This window comes from Haemaphysalis longicornis, unplaced genomic scaffold (assembly GCF_048455015.1).
Source record: "Haemaphysalis longicornis isolate Haplotype H1 unplaced genomic scaffold, Haemaphysalis longicornis Haplotype H1 scaffold_6, whole genome shotgun sequence".
Lineage (NCBI taxonomy): Eukaryota > Metazoa > Arthropoda > Arachnida > Ixodida > Ixodidae > Haemaphysalis > Haemaphysalis longicornis.
This window is the reverse complement of record NW_027526407.1, coordinates 95143482-95168350: the sequence shown is the minus strand read 5'-3', so window position 1 is coordinate 95168350 and position 24869 is coordinate 95143482. Positions and strand designations below refer to the sequence as shown.

The 24869-nt window shown below is 48.8% G+C and overlaps 1 long non-coding RNA gene across 1 annotated transcript; it reads left to right on the top strand.

Moving 5' to 3' along the window:
- The first annotated feature begins 9887 nt into the window (after positions 1-9887).
- Positions 9888-21519, top strand: LOC144141770 (uncharacterized). Its single transcript, XR_013316699.1, has 3 exons — positions 9888-10132; positions 20530-20617; positions 21161-21519. It is a non-coding gene; the product is annotated as an uncharacterized LOC144141770 (long non-coding RNA).
- The last annotated feature ends 3350 nt before the right edge of the window (positions 21520-24869 follow it).

Here is a 24869-nt window from a genome sequence, read left to right as displayed (position 1 = left end):
TCGTCCAGGGAGTTGTAGGTTCCGGTGGCCCGTAGTTTGGCAGTGGATTCGTGATGACGCAAGCCGCGAGCACTAATGTAGGACTTACGACCGTCTGCTACAACTTCCGCAGCGCCAAATTACCCCGCTCAGTCAAGATCTCCGGGCGCTATCACCATATGCACTATTATACTGCTAAAAGGAACCAGGAAGCCCGCACCACTTACCACATAGTAACCTGTCTTCATAATGGGCTTGTACTTATGTAAATATGTACTGATGGTCGCTCACCGGCACTAGACCTCCTACTTACTTCTAATGAAGCACAGCTGCGTTAGCATGAACTAGTGGAGCGAATTTCAAGTTTCCAAGCGAATCGAGAGAAGCCAAGCAATTTTCGGTCATTTCGGCAGGAGTGGCTACAACGTAAAATCGTAGTGGCTATGCTTTCACTGCAAAGTGAAAGCAAACCCAGAAACCGCTTAACAATCCGATAGACATGCCAAGCCATCAGCTGTGGTCTTCCCATAAGGCCATAAACCCCTCCCCCCTTCCCTTGCCGACATGGATTTCCAGGCGCAGTTTCCTCTCTAGTATGCATACTAAGAAGCTCTATGGCCAGACGCACATTGTTTGCTCAGCTGATTATTCCTTTCACGCCAAAGCACCCTTCAAGCTGTTTCAGCTCGAAAAAGCTGAATCATGAGCGTATTTCTGCGCATGGGTCTGGATATGTGCAAATGAGCACTATTCGGAAACAGGTTTTATTTCTGTAAATTTAATTTGCTGTTAGCCCACACAACAAGAAACCAAAAGCGAGGATGATGTAGCCTAAACCCTGATTCTGATTTGTTCCTATTTCCTATTTTCCATTTCGCGGGCTGAACATTTGCATCTTATATAGAAATAGCGGCTATATAGGTCACCAATTGCGCCGAATATCAACATTTGTTTGGTCTCATGTCAACGAGAGAATAGAAATGCGCTGTCTCGGTTGAAGTATTAAATGGTCGCTCTACAGCCCACGTACATCGCTGCCTGAAGTAGCATTCAAAACTCCATGTCGTTTGCTTGGACCGAGAAGATGAAAGTAAGCGACCGCCTCATCGCAAGAGAAAGATGGCTCGAGAAGTTGTACTTACTGTAGATACAGCCGCTGCATTGATAACAAAGACAGACAGACAGACAGACAGACATACAGACAATGAACCTTATTAATTACCGCCGCCATTCAAGGGGGCAGCGCGGCGGGCACCTACGACGTGCAGGCGGGGAGGTCGAGCCTCACCGCCGCGTCGGTGGCCCTCTGGAAGGTCCTTAGCTGGTGCAGTAGATCGGGGCTCTCCAGGTCGGAGCCCCACTCTTCCTCGGTTATGCTTCGAGGGCCAAGAATAGAGGGACACCCCCTCAGAATGTGATCTAAATTGCTACGTTCGCCACAATCCGGACGGTACGGTTCAAAATTGTCGGTGTAGGAGCTCGGAGTGGATAGACTAGGATAAGGGCTGGTCTGAAACATTCGGGGGGGTGGCTGACTGCGGCCTGGAGAGTTTGTCGTTCGGAAGGGGAAACGTTCGGCCGCCCAGTTTATAGTGCTGAATAACCTCGTTGAATGTGAATAACGTGCCTCTGAAGACCTCCAAACCAATCTTCGAGGAACCGGCTCCGTCCGACCGGGCGCGGTGTGTTAGCTCGCGCGTGCGGGAGTGGGTGACCTCGTTGGGGGTTAATTACACAGGTCAAGTGCTACCCTAGGTGAGCGGGAAAACAGGTGATGGTGTGTGAGGAAATGACGTTATTTCCTAATATGCGAGTGACCTCGGCCGAAACAGAACCTGATGCAAAGGCCGTAACGGCCGCGCGAGAATCGGTGTAGACTCGATCCCTTCTGTCGTCGAATAAAGATTACAAGAGCCACCGCGGCCTTTTCGGCTCTACCCGAGGTGGTATTCCTGAAATACGCAGAGTTGAGAACTCGGCCACAGGCACCCAACATGACTGCCAAGAAGCTTGCCGGTCGGCCGTACTGCTCGGCGTCCACAAAGCACGCAGACTGCGGGGCGTCGCAAACTTGTTTTAGTAGGGCCTCGCCTCTGGCCCTTCGCCAGCTAGCACTGTGCAGCGGGGGCACGTTGCCGGTAAAGAAGGAGATAATTTTTTAACATCTGATAAATTTTTAACATCTGCAACGCTTTCTGTAATGATCCAGTGCCCACCAAGGAGCGTATATTGAACAAAATAACGTTGGAATGGGAAAGATCTTGATTGTTTCACCATGTAACTACTGAAATACGAGCGTGCGAATTCCAATTACAAAAAAGTGCCTTCTTTAAGACGTCCTTCACATATTTTCTGGGAAGTGGCAAAATGAGTGAGATATACATACAGGACGCCTGCGACTAGTACGGACATGGGAATACGTTCGCCTTCCGACGCATTCATGACGTTTACACTCACGTGTAGACAAATATTGCTCTGGACCCTCGGGACGTATCCTTCTGGGATAAAATAGGCGCGGTGTACCGAAATGTTAGACAGTGCTCAATTCCTTTTTAAGAAGAATTACGCAGCCTAACTACAATAGGAAGCCTTTAAAGGAGCCATGAAGAGAAAATGCAAGTTGGTTTTATTCGAAAGATTTCGTGTTTTATAGTGCCCCCAGCGCTTGTCCGGATACAAACGGTGCTTTATTCACTGAGAAATTAAACAATATAGGTTAAAATTTTGATTTTCCAGCTCAATCGTGCGTTTTCGTGGTCCCAAGTGACATCACGGGAACCTACCGCTCTGCAGCCTAGAATACCTTCATTCACGCATCCGCCGTACAGGGTAGAGACACGTAACGCTGGCGCCGCCATGTTCGGTTGCTCGCTCGCCGCCGAAGCAAGTCATTGTGTCAAAACCGCGCTAAAATTATCGCCGCAACGCGGTTTACTGAAGAAGTTTGAATCATATTGTCTGATTCGCGTTGCTAGGTCTCGTGGGAAACGAAAAGAATAACGCGTTGAGCCCGTTGGCCCAATTGCGGCGGCACGGGACCGTTAAAAGGTTGTCTCCACCCTGTAGCGGTGTTGGTTTGTTCCCGCGTTTCTTTACGTTCCGTAACCTAGATGGCGCCACCATACCGTGGCAAGCGTTTGGTTTGTTTTTGCCCGCATTTAAACCTAGCTTGTTTTTGTTCTGGGAGAAAATATTCGTTCCCTGAAACAGTGCTCGCTCGACAAATGGGGTCACGTAAGACACCGTTGCTTGCGTCAATCGGCCAGTGTCGTCTGAGACAACCCCAAGCCCCGTAGGGCTGTGCAGATAAACCAAAGCATGCTGTGCGCAGTAGGAACAGCAGAACGCATCAGTACTTCTATGTATACATGTGCTTTCGTAACTTCCACTGTTTGTCCCATCATTCCTATTGCTTTGTAAAGAATGTGCCCTAAATTTAAGCGCAAATCGCTCGTTCGTCTAGTTTGTAAGCTCTACCTAATTTGCGTCTGCTTCTGCCAGCCTCCGCCAATCGCGGAGCTTAGCCCATGTGACATCACAGGTTCTGTTGCGGGAAATAAGCTGGTGGGTCGCATGACCATTCCCGTTTTTCCTAATTATGTAGCTTATTTGAGCGAAGTTTACGTTAAAAGTGGTGTCAGTATGATTCTAACGAGACAATCTTTCGAATGAACCAAACTTGTGTTTTCTCTTCATGGCTCCTTTAAATTACACTTTGCTTACTATATATATATATATATATATATATATATATATATATATATATATATATATATATATATATATATATATATATATCAGGGTGTCGAACCGAAAAAAATACCGGTTCGGTTACGGTTCGGGTTCGGGTGAAATAATTTCGTTCCGGTTCAGTTCCGGTTCGACAAAATCACGTACCGAACCGGTTCACGAACCGGTTCGGGAGCTTGAACCGGTTCGCGAACCGGTTCGACGAGTTGAATTATCACTGAAATTAGAAAAAAACATTTACTAGTTTAAAACGACCGTCAAGTCAAAACACAAACAAAAATTCAAAATTCTGCTGTTCCCCAAGGGCAGTGGCGCAATTGCAAAGCAAACTTTAAACAATCACGAGATATTAGAAAAACAAATGAAGTGGCGACGATTTACCACCTTCTTTCTCGCTCACATTATGTTGTCCCAGCGACTATTCATAAAGCCACCGCCAAGACATATGACGGTGGGATATATTTTCTGTCCTTTCCTTTTTTGTTGAAATCGCAATCGTCGCTATGCAATCACCCATCACGCTAACCTTGAAGCTTGAAATTTAGTCCTGCGTACTGGCGCGTTCAAATACCAGCGCTTAATACCAATAGCGCACATTTTTATATTTGTAACAAAACAGAAAAATCCTACAACAGGCACATAAATACTACCAATGAATTAGAATATTTGGTCACCCTGAATAATTTGTTAGCTGTCACCTTATCGAATGTGTTAGCCACACTTTTGTTAAAAGTAAGCTTTAGTTAATGCTCAGTCACTGCATTATTGCTCTGACCACTGCAATTCCTTTTGCGATACCGAAAGTGTGCATTACAATCAGTATGTCATCGTACCGCCTGAACCCCTACCATCGTTCCGTGTGCTACATTGCGGAATCTTACAACAGATAATGCGGTTACAAAATGAAAGGGAAATTTGTCACGCGGAGCATGAGATGGGACTTTTTGGGTAGACGCTCTTTAATTCGTCCACAGCAGTACTCCCCTCCGGAACGAGTCGCAGTAGAAGCAATGTAGCGAGTTGGGCAAACGGCTTAGCAAACGGCTTAGCCACTGAGCAGCTCCTGCGGTCACACTTGTCAAGTATTAATAATTTGCAGGTGTCGGACCTTTTAAACAAATTATGAAATGCAAAAAGTTTGCACACATCGGGTGTGAGCTTTCGCTGTTGCGCAGTGAAGCACTCCTGCAGCCTGATTGCTCCAATGAAGTCGCAACTAGGGAAGGGCAAAGTCGTTTTATATCCCCTGCAAGCTGCCGAGAATGACATTTCGTTTGGTCAGCTTGCACTACGCTCGCGCCTCCAGCAGCAACAGACCATTGCTACAATGGTGCTAATTCATTTCCCCTGTTGTTACATAGAGCGTGATAGTGTTCAATTGTCGGGAGGGGAAAGTACCCGAGCAAGTACGAAGTTGATGGTACGTGAAAGAAAAAAAGGCCTGAATTGCATTTACTGTGCAATATCAACAACAGAGGGTCGAACCATTTCGGCATGAACCGGTAACCGTTATTTTTTTTTCGGTTCAGTTCCGGTTCGGGTTCAGCGCGCTCAAAAAATAACGGTTCGGGTTCGGGTTCAGTTCCGGCAAAAATATCGGTTCAGTTCCGGTTTACGGTTCGGTTCGGTTCCGGTTCGACACCCTGATATATATATATATATATATATATATATATAGGTCGGCAGTCTACAACACCAAAGGAGGCATAGGGGTGTGGTTAGGTGTTTTTTTCCCTCATTTCCTTACTATATATATATATATATATATATATATATATATATATATATATATATATATATATATATATATATATATATATATATATATATATATATACCAAATCAGATCAGTGAGGAGTCAGAGACACCCATGAGAACAAAAGGAAAAATTCCCCCGCATTTCCCCGAGGGGGAGAATGTGAAAGTGCGAATGCACGGTTGTCGGCCCGCTTGCGGCGCTTGCGCTCGGCCCCCGCAGCCCACCGCCTCGCCGCCTTCTCTTCCATCTCTTCCATCGGGTTTGTAGTATCACGTGTACACCACGCAGTTATCAAGCCGCTATAACGCCGCTGAGTCGCCAACGCACGCCGCTGACGACGTAGTTTGAGTGCGTTAAAGATATAAGGCGCGTTCTGACACCGATATCAGCGTCGCGTCCGTGGCTTATTCGGTAGAGCGTCGGGCTGCGGCCCGCAAAGTCCTCGGATCGAAACCTGGCGCCGGATGCTGTTTCTTTCTTAAATATGGAGGAGCACTGCGGACGCCGACGCCGCCGCCGGTGGATGGTTTGGGGTCGCTTATAATGAGCATTCGCTCTTAATAACAAAGTTAGGGCTTACTTACTTTGGTCAACTTAAGTAGTAAACTCCCTTATTAGCTTTTCACGTGAGCAAAGCTCTTTCCTCATCGCATATGTGGGTGCGGGCGTGTGTGTGCGTGCCTGCCTGTCTGTGCGTGGTGGTGGCGTTTGTGTTAGTGTCTTTGTGCGTGTGCTTTTGTGCGTGTGTGCGTGCGTGCGTATCTATGTGCGTGTGTTTGTGTGTGTGTGTGCGTGCGTGTGTGTGTGTGTGTGTGGTGTGTGTGCGTATCTGCGTGCGTGCGTGTTTTTGTGTGTGTGTGTGCGTGCGTGTGTGTGTTTGTGTGTGCGTGTATGCCTGTGCGTATGCGTGCGTGCGTGTGCGTGTGTGTGTGCGTGCGTTCGTGCGTTTGTGTGTGGGTGTGCATTTGTGTGTAAGTGTGCCTGTGCGCGTGTGCGTGCGTGCGTGTGTGTTGTGTACGTGCGTGCATATGTGTTTGTGTGTGTGTGCGTTTGTGTGTGAGTGTGCCTGGGCATGTGTGTGTGTTCATGTGTGTGTGCGTGTGTGTGTGCCTGCTTCCGTGTGCGTGGCCGTGGGCGACTGTGTGTGTGCATGCGTGCGTGTGTGTTGTGTGTGTGTGTGAGTGGGCCTGTGCGGGTGTGGGTGTGTAGGTGCGTGCGTGTGTGCTTGCATGTGTGTTTGTGTGTGTGCGTGCGTGTGTGTTTCTGTGTGTGCGTGAATTTGTGTGTGAGTGTGCGTGTGTGAGTGTGCGTGTGTGAGTGCGTGCGTGTTTTTGTGTGTGTATGCGTTTGTGTGTGAGTGTGTCTGTGGGTGTGTGCATGTGTGTGTGCGTGCGTGTGTGTTTGTTTGAATGTGCATGTGTGTGGGTTGGTGTGCGTGTGCGTGTGCGTGTGTGTGCGTACGTGTGTGTGTGTTTGTGTGTCTGTGTGTTTGTGCGCGTGTGCGCGTGTGCGTGTCCTTGTGCGTTTGTGTGTGCGTGCGTGCATGTGTGTTTGTGTGTGTGTGCGTGTGTGGGCGTGCGTTTGTGTGTGAGTGTGCCTGTGGGTGTGTGCATGTGTGCGTGCGTGTTTTTTGTGTGTTCGTTTGGGTTTGAGTGTGTGTGCGTGTGTGTGCGTTAATGTGTGTGTGTGTTTATGTGTGAGTTGTGTGTATGTGTGTGCGCCCGTTTTGTGGGAGTGTGACTGTGCGTGCGTGCGTGTGCGTGCGTGTGCGTGCGTGTGCGTGCGTGTGTGAGTACGTATGCGTGTGCGTATGTGTGTGTGTGAGAGCGAGAGAGCGTGTGCGTGTGTCTCTGTGATTTCAAAGAGATAACTTAAACAAATCAGTTTTCCTCCGACATTCACGTACTTTATTTTTCTGGTTTAGTCGCTGCGATGTATACTGCGGTGATAGTTTTTGTCGCGGGTTATCCTATCTTGACGGTCGTAAATATTACTGAAAAAATTAGGCCGCAATTTTTTTCTTCTGACCTCCACCGATTCCCTCCCGAAGGACTACTTTAAATTGGTCATGCTTTGAAGTCCCGCGTAATTTTCAGAAACACAATGAGCTGCTAGGTTCTGTACATTTTCTAATTTCGTTTTGTGCCTTCCTACTGGTGGATCCCACTGAGTGCATGTACATTACGTATCTGCGACAAGTTTTGTATAATAGCTCTCGTGAACTTTGGGGAAACTCTCTGGTTTTCTACGCAGGCAAGCCAGTATACGGAAGGCTCTTGAAGTTATAAAATCCACGTGTAGATGACAGCACAGTGTCGGTGTAAGGGACGCACCTAGATACTTAACTTCACTAAAACCTTGCAACGTGTACCCGCCTCTAACGTAAACACTTTTCAGGGCTTTTTTTTCGTGAAACACGCGTGTTGACTTTTTTCCAGGTGTAATGTCATGCGCCACTTTTGACACCACAGCTGAATGTTATCCAAATCGCGTTGTAACGTGCTCCTGGCCTGGACACCTTCTATTTCTCGGTAGATTACAAAGTCAACACACAATAAAGGCAACCTCTAAATAATATCCTCATCACTGCGCATGTTCATGAACATATTGTGTGGCCTCTGGTTCTTCGCTCTATCTTCCGAATAAGACATCTCCAGTAAACTTTGCCGCTTAAGTATACGTGTATATATATGCATAAATAACGGTTGGCAGTCAAGAAAACCTCCGAAAGCATAGGGGAGAATGGGGTAGGTCATTCGAACAGATAACGAATTTGTAAAGACAGAAAGAAAGCGGAGAAAAAACGCCCACCGGGTGGGATCCGAACCCACGTCCTCCAGAATACGGGTATGATGCGATGAACACTACGCTAATGGCGGGGCTATTTTCCCCGCCGCTTTCTGAGGTATTTATGGCAAGGTAATTTTTTTCTGTGCTTGGGGGTGGTAGGCAGCGCGACTCGAACTTCTCGGGGTGAAGGACATCTTCTTTTTAACCCCCGGGCCGTGACTCGAGTGTCTACGACATGTCGAGAGTGGGCGACCAGCGTTGATTCCTCTTAAGCTGCCAATGGCACAAGACTGCCAGAACAGAAACCCTTCTTGTGCATGTAGCGAATCAGGGTGGGAAATGAGGGGTTCGTTGAATGAAGCCACAAATAAGGCTGCCCTTCTTTGCTTTCCGATGTTTTCTTGAGTGCCAACCCTTCTTTCTGTCTTGATTCAACGAGCTCCTCATTTCCCAATCTGATTCGCTACATGCACAGCGCGGGCCTTTGTTCTGGAAGCATTGGTGCCATAGGGACCTTAAGAAGGTTCCACGCTGGTCTACCACTCTCGACATTTCGTATACAATAGAGTCACGGCCGGGGGGTTAAAAAGAAGGTCTTTTAACCACGACCAGTCCGAGTGGCGCTGGCTACCACCCCTAAGCACGGAAAAAAATTACATTGACACAAAAGAAAGTGGAGGGGAAATAGCTCCGCCGGTTGCGTAGTGGTCTTCGCACCAGATGCGTATTCTGAAGGTCGTGGATTCGGACCCCACCGGCGGGCACTTTTTTTTCACTTTCTTTCTATCTTTCCAAATTATTTATCTGTTTCAATAACCTACCACATTCTCCCCTTTGTTTTCCGAGGTTTTCTTGACTGACAACCCTTATTTCTGTATTGATTCAATGAACCCCTCGTTTCCCATTCTGATTTGTTGCAAGCACAGCGAGGGCCTCTGGTCTGGCAGTCTTGGTGCCATAGTGAGCCTAAGAGGTTTCAATGGTGGTCGACCACTCTCGACATGTCGTAGACACTGGAGTCAGAACCCGGGGGTTAAAAACAAGGTCCCTTCACCCTGACCAGTCCGAGTGGCGCTGGCTGCCACCCCTAAGCACGGAAAAAATTACCTTCACATAAATACCCAAGAAAGTGGAGGGGAAAATAGCCCCGCTGGTAGCATAGTTATTCTGGAGGCCGTAGGTTCGGATTCCTCCCGCCTGGAATTTTTTCTCCACATTCTTTCTGTCTTTCCAAATTATCTAGCTGTTTCAATGCCCTACCACATTCAACCGTTTGCCTTCCAAAGCTTTCTTGACTGTAAACCCTTCTTTCTGTCTTGATTCAACGAGCCCCTCCTTTCCCATTCTGATTCGCTATATATATATATATATATATATATATATATATATATATATATATATATATATATATATATATATATATATATATATATATATATATATATATATATATATATATATATATATATATATATATACATAAATAGAGATACATTTGGAGTCTGGTCTCAGACTCAGCGTGGAGTTTGATGCGATGCCCTTTACGTATACGGATGCAGGCCCGATTGACGACGAGTGGAAAATGTCCCAGCTGATAGGTGACATAATGCTGACTTGCCCGGTGCTGAGACTAGGGCAGGCACTGGCGTCTGATGATCGGAACAAGGTCTTCGGCTACGTCTTCGACCACCGACCCAGCTTCGCCCTCTTCAACCACACCTCGGGCGCCCCGCGATGGTCCGAGCTGGACTTCGTCTTCGGCAGGCCTCTGGACGGCTCGCGCCAAGCAACGCCAGAAGAGGAGCGACTCAGCCGCACCGTGATCGACATCTGGTCCGGGTTCGCTCGTACCGGGTACGCTGCTGGCGTCGCATTCGTGCGCAAAATTGTAGTGTTGTGAGCAAGGGGCGCTGGTTAGTGGCGTTGTGGTATATCAGGTGGAAGGTGCTGCCCTAAGGTGCATTTGAATGGCAGCGTAATGTCGCCGTATAAGTTTGTACGGAAATAGTAGGAACTAAGAAAACGGCAGTTTCTCTTGTTCTGTTTACCTATACAAAAGCAAATTACAAGTTTCCCATTGAAGTAACCGCATCACAGCACCGTGCTGTAGATTTATGTGAATCCTCCGTCAAAAGTTGCGCGCATGTCCGTGAAGCGTTTATTTAGCTGTTCCAGCGATATTTCTCCTGAGAACAATTGATGCTCTAGTTCGGCAGAAGTAAGGTCCGGAAGAAGAGCCCCAACTCGCATCCTGATACAAGAGTATTGAAGTGTTTCGCCTCTTGTTTGATTTCTACGAGACCTTTTTTAATGCGGCTAAAGTAATGCAATGTTCTTGCTTTCTGCAATTACTGATGGAAGTCATAAACCCTGTTACCTGATGCCGCCGCTTAAGTACGGGATTCGAAAACGCACCACTAACGCTAGTATTGAGCCAATGTCGCAAAAGAGCATAAAGTCTGCATTTCACCCGGTCCATCCTTTGCAGCCGCCAGTCGCTAATAGCGCATGCCTTCAAAAGCCATGGACGCGGAGAGCGTTGGAGCTGTGTAGACGTCGTCACCGGGAGCACGACACATGCGCTCGGCGTTGCAGGAGAGGCTCAGTGACTTGGTTATGGTGGCTTGGCCTAAACGTTTCCGATTCAATAATACTTTTGTGCCTGTTGTGGAGAAAAGGTTATACGTCGGTATGCGAGAAGCGCCACCGTAGTTTCTCTATGGTGATGCCTCAGGCGTGCAGCTGGTAGCTATTATGGCACATGTGCGTACCTCAGGGTGCCGTAGGCTCCAAATTGCAGAAAGAGGATTCGATGGCATCAACACTCTTCCACACAAAAGTACCAGCGGTGAGCATCGAGATGAGTCCCTTGCGTATCCAGTAGTGTTTGCTAAACCTCTGTGTCCTCCAGCTGCGGCGCGATGCTCAGAAAGCGGAGCGACACGTCGTGATGCGATTACGCTTTAATGAAAACTAGAAGAAGTGGAGCGAGCCGACGCAGCCACGACAGCGTGCGGCAGCTCGTGAAGAGCATCATGAAAATGATGATGATCAACGTCGTCTGCTAGGAGGGGCGAAGGCGAGGAAGTCGCAACAGTCTCCCCCGCGGACAAATTATGCTAGGTGGCTTCCACAGGGTGGAGTAGCTACACGGTGCGCTTGACGGTAGTGCCGCAGGGCAAACATAGATAACAGGGTCTGACAATGCCGTCTCGTCCGGCGATCAACTCTTCGTTTCGCGCCAAGGTCCACAGTTGTCTTGGATGCTCTCGTTCACCTAGTAGAACAATACGGTCCTTCTTCTATAAATCTGTCCTTTTCGCTTTGGTGGATGAGAAATGGCGAAGCTCATTAAGGTACTCCTTGAACCAAGATGACCAGAAGGCTTGAAAATCATCTTCGATTTTGCGCCAAAGATTCTTTGGTTGATCGGTGGTCGAGTCGGTGTTGATTGTTAGATCGCAAGGTGGTAACGCTGTCAGTCGCCTTCCGACAAGAAAGTCTGCTGGGGACAGAGGATATGGTTCCTCAACGTCATTGAAAACGTAAGTTAAAGGCCGCGAATTTACGACAGCCCCTACTACTGTTAGTAGCATGGCTAACTCTGTCTCGTTTACAAGCCGCCGTCCAAGCATCATTTTTAGACAGGTTTTCACATACTCTACAAGCCTCTAGTAAAACCCACCCCACCAGGAAGTGCTCGGGCATATGAATTTCCATTCAATTGCCGAGGATGAGAAGAAGGCAAGCACGTCGGGGTTTCTAATCGTTCTCCAAAGCTTCTGAAGTTCCTTGGAGGTCTTGACAAATGTTCATGCATTATCACTATACACAGTTTGACAGAGACCACGTGTGGATATGAACCTCCAGAGGGCGCACAGGAAACTTTCCGTCGTCATGTCTGCCACTAATTCAAAGTGAACAGCCCTTGTTGCTGCGCACGTAAAAAGGGCGACCTAGGAGCACTTCTGGCAATGCGATTTGAAGTACAGGGTTCCCGCAAAGCCAACTCCAGTCACCAGAAACGAAGAGGCTTGCCTAAAGCGGTCTTTGGGCAGCGAAGGTGACACTTGCTTGACTTGTTTAGCTTGGAGGTGTTGACAGATGACACACCGTCGTATTGCCTTCTTCACCGACTGCCTCGCAAGTGGCTACAAAGGGCACACGAGTCATTCTCCAGACGTCCAGTTCTGGTAGTGGTTGACCCGCTTTCTGTGATGTCCTGAACCATAAGAAGCGAAGCGCATCTCTGTTTGATTCCCGAAGGCCAACCTGGAGGATCGCGTTTTTAATGTCTGCAATCATCGCAACTTTGTGCCATCGGGAACGGAGCAATAGCCTTGCTACGTCGGGAATCAGACTTGGGCCGGCTTTTAGGTTCTCGTTCAACGAATTTGCACCTGATTCGTGAGACGACGCGTCGAACACGACGCGCACTTTTGTTGTAGCTCGGTCATCACGTATTACAGCTCGATGCGGCATATAATATAGTCTTTCTGAAAAGGGCTCTTTTGTTGGTGGTACTCTCTCCGCAGATCCCTCCTTGAGGTATTCTCGAATCGTCGAGTCGTATCTTTCTAGTAGCTCAGGGTCTCTGAGGAGCTTCTACATCAAACTGTGCAGACGCTTGTTTGCAACAGCGTAATTATCACACAGATCGACCCTCTCCTTCCATGGTAACGCGACTTCGTATCGCTGGCCTTTCTTCGAGATGTTGTCTTCGAAATTCGTCAGCACTGAATCGTTGCTCATCGCTCGTTCTTCTTCGGCCTTGACTCTGCTGGAAGAAACAGAGACTGAACCGTAAACTGTTCAAGAAAGTGGCCGAGTTAAATCATGCCATCGAGATGCACTGCAAAGTCCTCTGCAGACAGCAGTGGAACGAGATGTGTAACAAGGCCGACGGACAATTACATCGTGGCAGAACGTGGAACCTCCTACGACACCTGCTTGACGAGGCTAAAACCAAGTCACACCAACGAGACCGCCTCGCTAGACTTATGCACACAGCGGTGCAGCAGGAAGGTAAAGACGCTGTGCTCAAGAAGCTGGAGGACAAATACCTACCTGCTACCCCCACGGAGCGCCACCCACCGTACGCAGGGTCACCCAATGCGTGGCTAGACCGGGACGTCACGATGGTGGTGGTGCGAGCTGTGGTGCACGAGGAAAGCACCCGCTCGGCAGCCGGCCCGGGGCCTGGTCACGAACAAGATGCTTAAAAACCTAGACGACCCATCGATAGAGGCCCTTACCCAATACTACAATGAGTGCTGGCGATCGGGCAGGCTGCCATGCCAGTGGAAATGTATGAAGACCATCTTGATCCCTAAACTGGGCAAGCCACCAGACACCAACAACCTCCGTATAATCACGCTCACGTCCTGTGTGGGCAAGGTGCTGGAGCGCGTGCTCGCGCGCCGATGGCAAGACTACCTCGAAAAGGAAAGCCTATTTCCAGACTCCATGATAGGGTTTCGACACAAGCTGAGCACGCAAGACGCCATGCTCTAGCTTAAACCGGAAATAATCGACAAGGAAGGCACAAGAGATAACAGAGTAATCCTTGGCCTGGATCTCCAGAGTGCTTTCGACAAGGTAAAGCTTTCGGCGATCTTGGCACAAGTCTCCAAATTGAACATGGGTGAAACCAGCTATAACTACATCAAGGACTTCCTTACGGATCGGAAGGTAGAACTCCACGCGGGGGACCTACAGCTTAAAAAGAAGATGCGCAGAACCACAGGCACGCCGCAAGGAATGGTCGTCTCACCGTTCCTCTTCAACCTCGTCATGATTGGGGCTGCGGAGGCGCTAGCGCAAATGGGCGTACGGCATACCATATGAGCCGACGACATCACGCTGTGGATCGCCGGCGGCAGCGACGCATACATCGAGAGTCAACTGCAAGCAGCAGTCACCGCCATCGACCAGCATCTCGTTGGTACTGGCGTGCTCTGTTCACCTAGCAAGTCTGAACTACTCGTGCTCGCACCGAAACGCAGGGGCAATACGCCGCAGCGCGAAGTCAACCGTATCAAAATAGTCACCGCATCGGGGCAACGCATCCCCGAAGTAACAAGACTCAAGGTTTTGGGCATGATCATTGCCAAGAACAACAGCAACGTTGAAACCCTTGCCAAGTTCAACAGCAAGACGGCCGATGCAATTCGCCTCATTCGCCGCATTTCTTCGAGAAGAACGGGAATGAAGGAGGACCACCTCGTGGGACTCGTCCAGTCCTTCGTCATCAGACACATTACGCACGTGGCGGCGTACCACAACTTGAGGGTCATGAAACGGGCCAAGATCAATACACTCATACGTAAGGCTTACAAATCAGCACTGGGCCTCATGGAAACCACGAGCACTGCGCGCTTACTACAGCTAGGAGTGCACAATACCCTGGAAGAAATCATGGAGGCGCAGTTGGTGGCACAGCTGGAACGTCTCTCCATGACAAAGACGGGACGCCAAATCCTCAAGAACCTTGGCTACAACCCTCGCACGCCGGACCAGCAACAGCGCGACATGAACGAGCAAGCGATGGCACAGATATGCGTTGACCGAGCACCTAGAAACGTGCACCCGGAGCACAACATGGACAGGCGTGCAGCGAGGGCCAAAGCCCTCATCAAGATGCATGCCCCAGACGGACACGCGCGTTACGTCGACGCAGCAGAGCCCCAGCACGAAGGCTACGTCGCGGTCGCCGTTAAGGCCTCCACAGGCACTAAGACCACGACTGCGAGTGTACGGCGCTCCGAAGCCACGGACGCCAAGGAAGTCGCCATCACCCTGGCCATCTCTGTGGTTGAGTGCCGCACAGTGCTCTGAGACTCGAGAATGGCCGTACGCAACTACGCGAAAGGTCGCGTTTGCGCAAAGGCGGCCGCCATCATCGGCAAGGCAAGGCTCCAGGGCAGAGAAGTTCGTGTCACGTGGTTTCCGGCGCACATGGGCGAATGCGCAACTGCACCCAACCACAACGAGACAGCACAATCGGAGGCGCGAGGACTTACCCTCCGCTCCTCCGAGACCGACCGTCCGTGGTGGTTCGCGAACAAAGATCGCCTCATGAGCTACAACGAGATCACCAAGGCTTACCGCCTAGCTCGACGGGTCATGCCACCCCCCCCCCCCCCCACCAGGGCCTGAGCCGCGAGGAGGCAGTTCTACTACGACAGCTCCAGACCGGGTTCATCGTCGCTCCGGCAATGTTGCAAAGGTTTTATCCAGACCTTTATTTGACGGACGTGTGTAAAGTGTGGGGGGTGGGTCTGGCAGACCAGTGGCACATCTTCTGGGACTGTACACTGGTTTCCAAACGAAGCTCAATCAAGAACTTATCCGCCGCAGCTCCAGGACGCTGCACGCAGTAGCGACAAGGAAACTCAACTCTGGGCTGTCCAGCAAGTCCGGGGTGCGGTCTAAAAGCACAGACCAGGCGACCCGGTGACGAGAAGCGTTGGCGCTGCGCCTAGTAAAGGCAATCCCTAGGACGACGCCAGGCCCGCATCACGGCGCTTAGTCGTTTTACAGGCACAAATTAAGTTTTTCCTAATCCTAATCCTAATTCCGATGCTTCCAGGGTCCCAGAACCGAGTCAAAAGTTTTGAGATCTTGATCTTGATCTTCAAGATCAAGATCTTGATCTTGATCTTGATCTTGATCTTCGAACCTAAAGAACAAGCAGGGTTCCGTAAAGGTTATTCAACTATTGGACCATATTCACACGATCAATCAGGTGATAGAGAAGCGCGCTGAGTATACTGAACCTCTATATATAGCCTTCATAGATTATGAGAAAGCATTTGACTCAGTCGAAACCCTAGCAGTCATTCAGGCATTACGGAACCAGGGGGTAGATGAGCATTATGTAAGAATACTAGAGGATATCTACAATGGGTCTACAGCTACCATCATCCTCCATAGGGAGAGCAGTAAAATACCTATAAGGAAGGGTGTCAGACAAGGAGACACAATCTCTCCAATGTTATTCACAGCATGCTTACAAGAAGTATTCAGAACGTTGGATTGGGAACAGGTGGGAGTAAGGGTTAATGGAGAATACCTCAGTAACCTCAGATTTGCTCATGACGTTGCCTTGCTAAGTAACTCGGGGGACGAATTGCAAAGCATGCTTTCCGCACTGGGCGAACAGAGTAGAACCGTGGACCTGAAAATTAATATGCAGAAAACTAAAGTAATGATCAATAACCTCGAGACAGCACAGCAGTTTGAGATAGGTGGCGAGTCAGTGGAAGTGGTAAGCGAATATATCTACTTAGGCCAAGTTGTGACCCCAGATCCCAACCATGAGGCAGAGATAATTAGAAGGATCAAAATGGGGGGTGGGGTGCATATGGCAGACATTCTCAGATAATGAATAGCAGCCTACCATTGTCGCTGAAGAAGAAAGTGTATGACAGCTGCATCTTACCGGTACTCACCTACGGGGCAGAAACGTGGAGGCTCACTAAGAGGGTTCAACTTAAATTGAGAACGACTCAGCGGGCAATGGAGCGGAAAATGATAGGTGTAACATTAAGGGACAAGAAGAGAGCGGAGTGGGTCAGGGAGCAAACTGGTGTTAAAGACATATTAGTAGAAATTAAGAAGAAGAAATAGACGTGGGCAGGGCATGTAATGCATAGGCAAGATAACCGCTGGTCATTAAGGGCAACAGAGTGGATCCCTAGAGAAGGCAAGCGCTGCAGGGGGCGGCAGAAAGTTAGATGGGCAGATGAGATCAAGCAGTTTGCGGGGATAAATTGGTCACAGTTGGCACAGGACCGAGGTAGTTGGAGAATAATGGGAGAGGCCTTTGCCCTGCAGTGGGCGTAGATAGGCTGATGATAATGATGATGATGATGATCTTCGACGATTGCTCGAAGAACAACAACGTTGGCACACTGAATGATGTCGGCTACAGCAGGTAGTGGACCTTGAACAGTACATCCTACTTTGGTCTCTACGGCCTTCAGCTTTCTATGCACAGGCCTCACTGCACCGGTCACTATCTCCCAATAATAATCTGACCCAATGAGGACGACAATCTGTGTATCCTCCACTGCTTGTACCGAAAGACCCTTCGCATCGATTTGCATATTATTCATCTCCCTAGTCCTCTTTCTTCTGGTACAGGGATGTTTTCGCTGCAAATCGTGTCCACTTCCAGGGCTTCGATGCTGACTGGACGTTTATTATCTGCATCGAAAAGGATAACTCGCACCTCCTTCATCGTTTTCCGTGTGTGTTGACCTCCAAACACACCAAACGTCAGTGTCCAGCCTTTCGAAACAGAGTCTCTGAGCAGTATTCGCAGTAATAAAGCTTCGCTGACTTCCTCCATCGAAGAGAACTCGGTAGCGCCCGGATGTTGTCGTGCCTGCTATTATAGCTGTGAGAGTCTGCAGCAGCACGACTGAGCCCGCTTGCTTTGAGACCAAGTTGACAGGGGTCGAAGTAACGTTGCCCTCGTGGTTCTTAGTGCTGTCTGAGGCGCACACGGACGTTCCATGCCTCCTTGAGCACTTACCACATTTAGGCTGGCTTCTGCACTGCTTAGCCGTGTGGCCCTTCTTGATGCAACGGAAGCATCTTCCGGCTATGGCGAGCATCTGCTTTTTGCGTGATAGGTTCAGTTCCTTGGAATCGCAGGTATCGGCACTGTGCTTTCCAGAGTGGCAAAAAAAGCACAGCTGCGAACCACTCGCTGAGCCTTCCAGCTCAGAGGTTGTGGGAACGTCACGCGGATGGTTTGCTTTGCGTCCATCTTCTGGCGTGCGATCAATTTTCTGTGCGGTGTTTTCAGCAACGGTTTCCCGACACATAAGCTCATGTTGGAAGAATTCCAAGAGCAATTGAAGCTCCTGGTCGGGCTGGCCCGTTTGAGCGGTCGAGTCGCCGAGTTTGTTTGACGAAGCATCAGCTGTGGAACGTGACGTCGTTCGCCCCTCATGGAATCGCAGAACCATGTCTGTTGGTAAAACCCTTAGCAGGATTTCCCGAGGCATGGTGCAGTATGTTTTGGAGCTCGTGCCAAGCGCCTTGAGGCTGCGAACTTGCACCTGGACCCAATCGTAAAGTTGCCTCAGTTGTCAAACGTCGGATGACAATGACAACGGCTTCATGTGCAGGAGGCCTTACAGATGATCTTGCAGGATGATGCAGTCATCTCCGAAGCGTTGTTTTAGGATCTAGATGGCGTCCTTGTAGCAGCCATCGGTAGCTTGCAGTCCGGCTATGGCTCATACAGCTGCTCCAGTCACGAGGCTGCTCAAGTAGTTAAACTTGTCAGCCGTGCTGAGCTCATCGTTGTTGTGGACGGCTGCCGCAAACTGTCCAGAGTCACTGGTACGATCTTCGGTTCCCGTCAAGTTTGAGGAGCTCTAACTGGGGAAGCTTGCATTTGCCAGTCGGTGATGGGTGGACGGTCGTCGGACGTGGCGTAGAAGACCGGGATTCTTGCAGCTTGAGACGAAGGTTCGCGGTAGCGCTGACAACCTTGTCGCTGTATTGTCCCGCGTCTGTCGTCTCGCTGTCCACTAGGTCATCCGGTGTCTCTTCAAAGATCGCCTCGCCCAACTTCTCTATCTGGCCATAAAATGCGTTGATTCGTTCGAGTAGTACACTCCCCGCTCCTGCCGTCGCCTCTCTGTTTCCACTTATGTGGCCTTCCGCTTCCGTTAGAAGGCCATTCATTGCGCCCGTAGGATGCGTCGTCATCGAAGCTGTCCTTCCATTCGGTCACACGCAGCTCAGAACTCGCCAAGATCGCAGGAGCGGCGTCTTTTCCTCAGCTTTCGCAGCTCCGTGTGTCGATGTGTTGGCGTCATCTAGAATTCCAGGGTTTCGGCACCTTGTGTTGGAACTCTGGGTCCTCCAGCTGCAGCGCGATGCTCTAAAAGCGGAGCGACACGTCGTGATGCGAGGAGGCTTTAATGGAAACTAGAAGAAGTGGAGCGAGCCGATGCAGCCACGAGAGCGTGCGGCAGCTAGTGAAGAGCATGATGAAAATGATGATGATCAGTGTCGTCTTCTAGAAGGGGTGAAGGCGAGGAAGTCACAACAGTGTTAGAGCGGACACTGCGTTGCCAATCGTTTGAGTCTTACGTCTTGTTAAATTGGTTTGAGGGTTTGTTGTTGTAAGCTGAATGCATTAATAAGAATAAATAGCTCAGTCCAACTGTCCTAGATTTCGTACACGGGGTAGCGTATTCTCTGCGTTTTCTTCTTTTTCGCCTCCGACGAACTACGCGTTTCACAGCTGCCTTTGTGGAACAGGGCATCTGCAGTCAACCTATCAGAGCATAAGCAAGGCTCTCAACTGCCTAGAACGGGCACACATCGGACCCAAAAATTTACTGTGATCGCCGCTCTTCCATATTTTTCGACAATTTAACCTCGCGTATAAAATTGTCTAACGTTAGTTTCAAGGCGCTAAATGTAAATTTCTCGATTTGACGACGTTTTGATAAGGAAGCCTCAACCACGTGACCACTACTTGTCCAACTTTAAGATATATGAGGCTTACCTACCTGTTTTCTAACTCCTGCCAACTTTTACGCTTGGCTAAATCTAAAACTAAAATTATGGTGTTTAAAAAGCCTTTATATTGCTATGATAATACTTACCCATGCGTTAGTCTGCGTACACGCACATGTATATCGCCAGCATCAAGAACTGAACCATTTAATTATAGAGCACTTTAGAGGTTTGCCTTGTCATCGTAGCTCGCTCGCTGGACCTAAGTACACCCACAGCGCGTTCTGTCGCAGTGGCTGTCGTCCCGGCGTCACCCTGAGGCTTTGAAAGCCAAACGGTTTATATAGTTATAAGCGTTCGAAACTCGTCAACCGCTGGCGCTTGTCGCACATCTCCTCGTTGTTTAGCGCAAAGAAAACTCGGTAGATTTGAGGTAAAAGATGCGTAATTAACCGGCATCGGCCGCGTAGTGGTAGTTAGGAGCTCTCGTTGGGTTGAGTTTTACGATAGTACGCGAAAAAAAGTGCGAGCAACGCCGGCGCGTGCGAATGAAAAAGCAAGCACAAAATAACAGAACTCCTGCTGGCGCAGTTTTACGCAGGGGGCGCGCGAGCACTGCAAAGGCGGCAAATTTTAATGGCATTGGGTGGTTGCAGTCAGCGGATAACAGCGCTACAGCCTATCATGGCGAATTACTGCTATGCACTTCCGACAGCTTTCACGTTGAGTGGAACGGCTTTAATTTTTTTGCTTTGTCCTAGGTCTTTACCTTCTCTGAACGGGACGCCATGGCCCACTTACACAGGCGGAAGAGTTGTTCCCGTTCGCATCACACTGGCCAAGTTCGAAGTAAGCTCAAATTCTTCTACTGGTCCGGAACCATGAATGTCGGCTTTGCTTGTCATGATTGGTTTGAGCACATCGGGAAGCCTATTTCATCTCGCAGAGCCGGAATTTAGTGCAGTGACGTGAATGTGCTGATGTTTTTTTTTGTTTGTCAATCAAATAAGTGTAACACATAGTAGTGAACTTGTTCCAGTCAAAATACTCGCTTCAGGGCGGGCACATCAATGACGTTTCAGGTCCGGAGTGTGGAAAACGTAATACAGAAATAGTGTCATTGGTGCGTTTTGCACTTAAAAAGAGTATCTCATGAAGCAATTTAAATATTGGACTTTATTCACTGCTACATAAACGCCTGCTTAGCCCTGTGTCACTAAAAATACCTTCGCGAGAACGTAAATTTTCTGCCGGCCATGTCTCAACAATGCCATAGCATCCTGTAAATCTAGAGCTGCTTTATTATTTGTCAGGAGCCAATTCACGTGGTTTCTGATTACGCAGGCTATTCTTAGCACGCCTCCTTTCAAAGCAATTTTCTTTTTTTTTCAGGAAGTTACAGACTTCAAGAAAGAGAGCTGTACGATAGTTAAAGACGTCAGCGTGGATAGTGCAGAGGCTGAAAGAAACACAACTCTGCAGCTGTGATCGCCGCGGAACATCGAGTCTCGCGACAAAAGACGATGCAGATTCGAAACACTGAGGAAGAATTGCCGCTAACCGCATGTTTGCCCATAGTAAAGTTTTTCTAAAGTTTTATTCGTTGCAATCCCCAAGAGAAACTTGCTCTTTGTGCTGAATTGTACCATCATACAAATTTTCCCAATTTAATTACTTGCATTAACCACATTTTTCGCGTTGGTTTAAAAATGGCTTACAGATGTAGTAATTTATAAACATTCAAGTTTCAAGCACACGAAGTCAATAAAGCTTGTGGTATACTCACACGGTAAATCTTGTTAAACGGGTAAATGGCGGGGAAATATTTTACGATGTTTAAATAAGCGCAGAAGTTTTGTCAATGCAACAGCCTATGTAAGTGCAAATACAACCTTAAACTAAATAGCCTCATAACGTGCATGCACGGCACGCATAGCCACTTAAAATGCCTTCTTTGAGAGGAATATGGCCTTTCAATGAATGTATCGCTAACAGCTATACGCACCACGTACTCATTTTAAACCATAAATATGCCCAAAGTATTACTTCACGAAATCTCTTAAAAATAATTGGGCATATCTGATAGCACCGTGTGACTTTCACACTGCTATTAGTGATGTAGCTACTCATGACATCGCCCTGAAACAACTAAATACCGGTAAACACACAAACCGGGGTGTCGAACCGGAACCGGAGCGGAACCGAAAACCGGAGCCGAACCCACCCTTTCGGAACTGAACCAGAACGGAACGAATCAAAGGAACCGCTTCGAACCGATTCCGCGGCTTGAAAATTAATTTCTAGTTTCTGGTTATGGTGGTCTACCTTGTGTCTGAAGATATTTTTACCACTCGCCCGACAGCGCCACCAAATATTATGCATATTCTGTAGTCCCGCAACCCAACAGTTTTTCTATTAGCTTCAAATTAATGCAAAGTTCTGCGTATACACTATCAGTTTGTGTTAGATACTTCCCATTTTCTTCAATCGTCTTTTGCATTTAGAGTAAGCTTGAACGTATATTCGCAGGCAACATATCATGGCTTATTCATCGCGGTTCCCATGTACATGGTCTTTAATGTTGAGTAAACTCGAGTTGTTTACACAACTCAATGTGTTGTTAACTCGAGTGCATCCCTGCCCCCTTGTAAATAGAACACACCTTCCGGTAAAACAACGCATTGGTCCTCTTCATCCGACTAAAGTAACTTCAGGTCATTGTTCACCAGATAATCCACCATACCCTTCCAGTTCGGGCCTAGCCGTAGACCGCCCGCCGGCATCCATGCACTCACCGATGCAGCGCTGCTTGTCACCCGCCAGAACATCACGAGTCATGTCACAGGCGAAACTAACCGTTTCCACTTGTGACAAACGCGTCTGAACGCAAACTTTGGGCCTAACTACAGAACTTGTCGATGGGGCTCCTGAAGCTGCACGTCACCCAACGCGACCATTTGTCTTTGCGTTGGAGGGGATCTTTTCCTCGATGGGAGGGTAGGGCGGACGATGTTGCAAAGCACTTCCGTTATTTGGTCAGCGGAATTTATAGGTACATGAAAAGCGAAGCAGGTCAACCAATTTTTATGCGAATTTCTTCTGTCTCATTGACGAAAATACGTGCGTGTGTTCGCGCGTGCTAGTGTAGCCATTTGATGGTATCAGGTACGATGGCGGTTAGGCTCTCCGTTGCCCAGAGAAGTGGCCTGCCCAGCCAAGAGGGTGCCCGCATGCCTATAACCTACCTGTCGGCAATGGTCTAACTAGTGTCGCATGATGGCGGCGATGGGAGCAGTCATAGTTCATTCCACCGAACCGGTCACACCGCTTCCGCTCACGGACTAGCCAGAGTCATTGTAATTATTAACAATGACTCTGGCTAGTCATTGAGCGGAAGTTTGGCCGATTGGGTAAAAATCAAGACAAACTGCTCCCATCCAGTACTGAAATCCTCGCTGGTGTCGTTTTGCAACTGCTACTGACCAGTCTGTGTTGATTTTTACCCAACCGGCTAAACCACTTCCGCTCACTGACTAGCCAGACTCATTGTTATAATTAACCGTGACGCTGGCTAGTCAGGGAGAAGAAGCATGTTTTTTTGTTGGGTGAAATCACCTATGACTGCTCCCATCACCGCCTTGATGCGACACTAAATAGACCATTGCCCTACCTGTCTGCCTGACTTCCGGCCACTCAGAAGATTCCGGAGAGGATGTGTGATTGGAGACGAGCGTCAGCCCGTCACCAGCCACGCAGGTGCGGGGTGGGGACGGGGTGCAATGCCGCACCACGGCCACTCTTGATGGTACCAAAAACGATGGTAGGCGGACGGTTGCCTGCTTATTAGACGTACGGAGCAATGGGTAAGTAGCCTGCAGGGGAGGTGCCCATTGCCAGACGCGTCAGGCGAGGATGGCACAAGGGAGCAGGTGGAGGTGGCGTCGGCGGCAAATGGGCGCTGCCCACTGGCCAGGAGGCTATCCATGCCTGCCCGCCAGAAGCCTATGGTGAGGATGCATTATTCGGAGACGAGGAGGTCAGTGAGCGCAATTGAACACAACGCGGTAACGCGGCGGTTCCCTAGAGTCATGTCCTAGAGCGCGGCTCCTAAAGGGGCCACGCAGACAAAATACAGGTTGGTTTTATTCTGAAGATTTCGTGTTTTAAAATGCCCACTGTGCTTGTCCGGCAGCAGAGGGTGCCGTAGTAAGTGAAGAATTGATCATTTTGGGTTGAAATTTTGATTTCCCGCCAAACAGTGAGTTTCCGTGACGTCTGCGATGGAGTCATGAAGGCGGATATTCAAGCTAACTTCCAGTTAGTCATTAGGCTCTCCAGCCTTGCTTACGGTCAGTCCTCCCAGAGGGCGCTACCATACGCAGCCGCGGACCGTTATCCGCCGTTGCTTTGTTTTTACCGTATTTTCAAGTGCCTTTTATTGTTACTACAGAAAGCAATCGTTTCGTGAAAGAAAGGGTATGCTCGACAAACAGGGTCACGTAAGACAACGTCGCTTCGCCAATTGGCCAGTGTCGTGTAAGATAACCCCATAGCGGTGTACTGCTGTGCAGCAAAACAAGTGTAGTGCGCTCAATACCAACAACAGTGCGTATCGGGACTTCTATGTTTACGTGTATTTTCGTAACTTTCATTGTTTACCGCACCATTCTTACAGCTGCAAAATAAATATGCATTACATTTAAGCGCGAATGGCAAGTTCGGAAAACTTATGTTTCCTTTTGCCGGCTTCAGCCAGCTCACAGCTGGCTGGTATGCCATCATAGGGTCTGTTGAGGGGAATCAGCTGGTGGGTCACATGGTCATTCCCTTTTTTCTATTAAATAGCTTATTTGAGGGACGTGTGTATCAAAAGTGGTGTCAGTATGATTCTAGCGAGACTGTCTTTAGAATGAACCAAACTTGTGTTTTGTCTTCGTGGCCCCTTTAAGCACTCGCAGCTCTCGTTTTGCGTAATGTCTCAGGGTCGGCCTCGTTGTAACCGAAACAACGCAGTGGCCACCGAAGATAAAGCAAACAGGGAAGTGCAGGGAAGTGGAGGATGAAAGTATTGCAAAAGTGAGAGGGGGAGGACGGTATGCTT